At 50.8% G+C, this 4010-nt stretch overlaps 1 non-coding gene across 1 annotated transcript; it reads left to right on the forward strand.

Annotated features, from left to right (window-relative positions):
- Positions 1 to 491: 491 nt before the first annotated feature.
- Positions 492 to 565, forward strand: trnat-ugu (transfer RNA threonine (anticodon UGU)). The gene has a single exon. It is a non-coding gene; the product is annotated as a tRNA-Thr (tRNA).
- The last annotated feature ends 3445 nt before the right edge of the window (positions 566 to 4010 follow it).

Genomic DNA, 4010 nt, shown 5'->3' on the forward strand with positions numbered 1-4010 from the left:
TTCTTCCTCTCCACAGTGGCTTCTGGGTTTTTTTCTGTAAAAGTGCAGAATGACTGTGATGTGAATAAAGATGATTTGAACTGAAAAACTCTTTTACTGCTCTGGTCTGTTGTTCTGCAGTTTCACAGTGATCCCAGATGGAAAGGCCAGAGTAGACTCATCAAAGTGGCGTAAAGATAAATGGCAGAGGTTGAAAAGGTAAAATCACTAAAAAGTGAAAAATAATGTAAATTTCCAAAGTTTACAAAATGGGCTTTATCAGGAAGGCGAAATGAATTATCAACTTCAAGCTGCTCTGCAGCAGTGGAGGTGATCAAAACTGTTGTCAAACGTTTCAGAGGGCTTCCTGCTCAAACACACCTGATTCAAAGGACTGGTTTGTTAAGAGGCTCTGCAGAGCAGGATGACTCATTTATTTAAATCATGAGGCTTAATGTGAAAGGAAACAGTGATCCAAGGAATCTAGTTTAAAAACACTGTGGAAGTGTAGTGGCTCTGTAGCTCAGTGGTTTAGAGCACTGGTCTTGTAAACCAGGGGTCATGAGTTCGATCCTCATCAGGGCCTGTTTTACACCCTACATGACTCACTGCTTCGCAGCGGTCATCATCAAGCAAGTTTATGAGAATCGTGTGTCGGAGGCTCAAAGGTATTAAAGGTAAGGCTGAAAGGTTTTGACTGCAGCCTCAAAGATTTTGCTTCCTTCCAGAAAACTGGCAAAGAGCTGGAGGACTGGCTGAGTCAGGTCTATCAGGAGGGTTCAAGGTCTGGATTTACCAGCATTCCACCCAACCCCAGCCCCTCTGGCTCCTGCTGGTGGGCCAATCAAGGCCATGGAGGGAAAGATCAGCCGGCGGCTCCATCGACCACGCAGATGGCACCAGCACCATCCTGCAGTCACTGATCAACAACCCTCCTAAGAGTTCCTGGAGTCCAGAACACAGGGACTGCTGCAGTAGAGGGAGTGAAGGGAACCGAAGGCGGCATCATTAGGACACCAAGAGGCAGGAGCAGGAGGGCGGACAGAGCTCAGAGTCGTGGGGCAGGAGGTACTGCTGGAGTCCACCGCCACAGGGAGGGAAGGCTGGGCGATTTCCCAGGCCTCAGAGATGAGCACTCCTGCTGGCACCGTGACCAGGTGCTTAGAACAGTTCCTGACAGCACAGCCACTGACCGCTACAAGCCCAACGCAACCTTGGGCAAAGTCACCTCTGCCACCGCCTGGGAGCCAGAAGAGAACCTTAGAAAACAGCTGAAGTTCCCAACCAGCACCAGGAAGAGACCATGCAACAGGAGGAAGCGTACCAAGAACCAGGAGCTGGTCGAGGAGTGCAGGAGGTGAGGCTGGAAAGCCTGCTGGGAACCGTCTGGAGGGGAGGCGAAGAGGAAGACCAGCAAGTCTGCAACTGAAGCAGCCACAAGGCGGACCTGGACTACAGGCTGCTGGGGTCTGATCAAGCCCAGTCCGGTCTCCTGGGTGAGAGAGATAATGTTTTGTAGAAAGGTTTACAAAACATTCCACCACCTTTCTTATCCTCATCTTGTAAACCGACTGTCATGTTTTTGATCCTCATCAGGACCCATCTTCCATCCTGCACGTGGAGGTCTGAGTAGCTGCAGTGAGATCCGGCAGTGTCCCGTTTGGCTTCATGTCAGTTTATATGAGAACCATGTTAGAAGCTTAAAATATACAATTAAAATGTTCATGCCAGCAGTTATTGGTGCCTGTTTTCAAGCCTCCTCATATACAATACACCTCCAGAACCATCTCTGTTCTGTGAATCACTCAGCTGCTCAACCTGTATTCACTTCTACAGTGTTTTGTCCAGGCCAGGAGCTCAAACAATACTGTGTGTATGCATTTGGATACATTTTAAGATGAGTTTTAAAAATGTTTTGGGTTTAAGTGTTAGGGTTCGGGTTAATGATGTTAGAAGGGAGTGAGTTCTGGAGGTCAGTTAGTGGAACGGTTTTGTGGATTTGGAGAAGGCATTCGACCGCGTCCCTCGTGGTGTCTTGTGGGGGGTGCTCCGGGAATACGGAGTCCGGGGCCCCTTGTTAAGGGCCGTCCGGTCTTTGTATGACCGGAGTAGGAGTCTGGTCCGCATTGCCGGCAGTAAGTCGGACCTGTTCCCGGTGCATGTTGGACTCCGGCAGGGCTGCCCTTTGTCACCGGTTTTGTTCATCATTTTTATGGACAGAATTTCTAGGTGCAGCCAGGGGTCGGAGGGGGTCCGGTTCGGGGACCACAGGATTTCATCTCTGCTTTTTGCAGATGATGTTGTCCTGTTGGCTTCATCGAACCAGGACCTACAGCATGCACTGGGGCGGTTCGCAGCCGAGTGTGAAGCGACAGGAATGAGGATCAGCACCTCCAAATCCGAGGCCATGGTCCTCGACCGGAACAAGGTGGCTTGCCCTCTCCAGGTAGGTGGAGAGACCCTAGCCCAAGTGGAGGAGTTTAAGTATCTTGGGGTCTTGTTCACGAGTGGGGGACGGATGGAGCGTGAGATTGACAGGCGGATCGGTGCAGCGTCTGCAGTGATGCGGTCGTTGTATCGGTCCGTTGTGGTGAAGAGGGAGCTGAGCCGAAAGGCGAAGCTCTCGATTTACCGGTCAATCTACGTTCCCACCCTCACCTATGGTCATGAACTTTGGGTCATGACCGAAAGGACAAGATCCCGGATACAAGCGGCCGAAATGAGCTTCCTCCGTAGGGTGGCTGGGCGCTCCCTTAGAGATAGGGTGAGGAGCTCAGTCACCAGGGAGGAGCTCGGAGTAGAGCCGCTACTCCTCCACATCGAGAGGGGCCAGCTGAGGTGGCTCGGGCATCTGTTCAGGATGCCTCCTGGACGCCTCCCTGGGGAGGTTTTCCGGGCATGTCCCACCGGGAGGAGACCCCGGGGAAGACCCAGGACTCGCTGGAGAGACTATGTCTCTCGGCTGGCCTGGGAACGCCTTGGGATCCTCCCGGAAGAGCTGGAGGAAGAGTCTGGGGACAGGGAAGTCTGGGCATCCCTGCTGAGACTGCTGCCCCCGCGACCCGGCCCCAGATAAGCGGCTGAAGATGGATGGATGGATGGATATATGGCCAAGGGGGAGTTCAGACAAAGAGGATGGGACCGAGGACAGAGCCCTGAGGGACACCAGAGGAGAGGGGACATATCTGGGATGTAAAAGATTCTGAGTGCGACCAAAGAGGTCTGACTTGATAGTCTGATGGAAGCTAATCTGTGGAGGAGGATGGATGATAGCCCAGAGGTGGCTTTGTTTCAGAAACCAAACTAAAACTGCTCATACAGCCCGTTGATGGAGACGTGACAGTAAAGTTGAAAAAACATTTTGTCCCCAGAAAAGTCGGGGGAGCAGCTAGTGGATTCAGTCTTTTTTCTGGTTTTATTACTTCAAAAATATTCAAACATGAAAGTAATACAAATTAGAGTTACCAGTCTTCTCTCATGTTTATACGCCTCATTGAAGTGTTTCAATAACCTGAGTTGTCATCTCCTTTGGACAGAAAAGAAATAATCTATAAATGAAAAATGAACGTCAGAACCAGGACAAGGGGGGTTGAGAGTTTAACACCCCTGCTGGCGGGGCGGTACGGTGGTAGTACGCTACATTTCTAGAAACCTCAGGGGATTATCAACACTTTCGGAGAAAACAAAAAGAACGAAAACCACCACAGACAGAAGAGCAGGAGGCGGCGTTACAGATTCCTAAACATGCCCTTGGCTTTTATTAATTAACAATCACAAGTTAAAATACCATCATCATAACAGCACTGAGCTGCTGGCGAGCCACAGAGGTCCTGAACAGCTTCGCTCTGGAGCAAAGCCAGCTGGTGTGCAGACAGCGCCACCAGCAGGAAGAACGGACAGTAACAGTCGGAGCAGGAAGTAACCTAACGTTTGGCCTAAATCTGATCGACTGGACTCAGAGAATCTTTGGGTCACTTGTAAACAACCTGTGACACGCACACACACGCAGACACACACACGCGCAAACAGAC

This window comes from Salarias fasciatus, assembly GCF_902148845.1.
Source record: "Salarias fasciatus chromosome 7 unlocalized genomic scaffold, fSalaFa1.1 super_scaffold_4, whole genome shotgun sequence".
NCBI classification, from domain to species: domain Eukaryota; kingdom Metazoa; phylum Chordata; class Actinopteri; order Blenniiformes; family Blenniidae; genus Salarias; species Salarias fasciatus.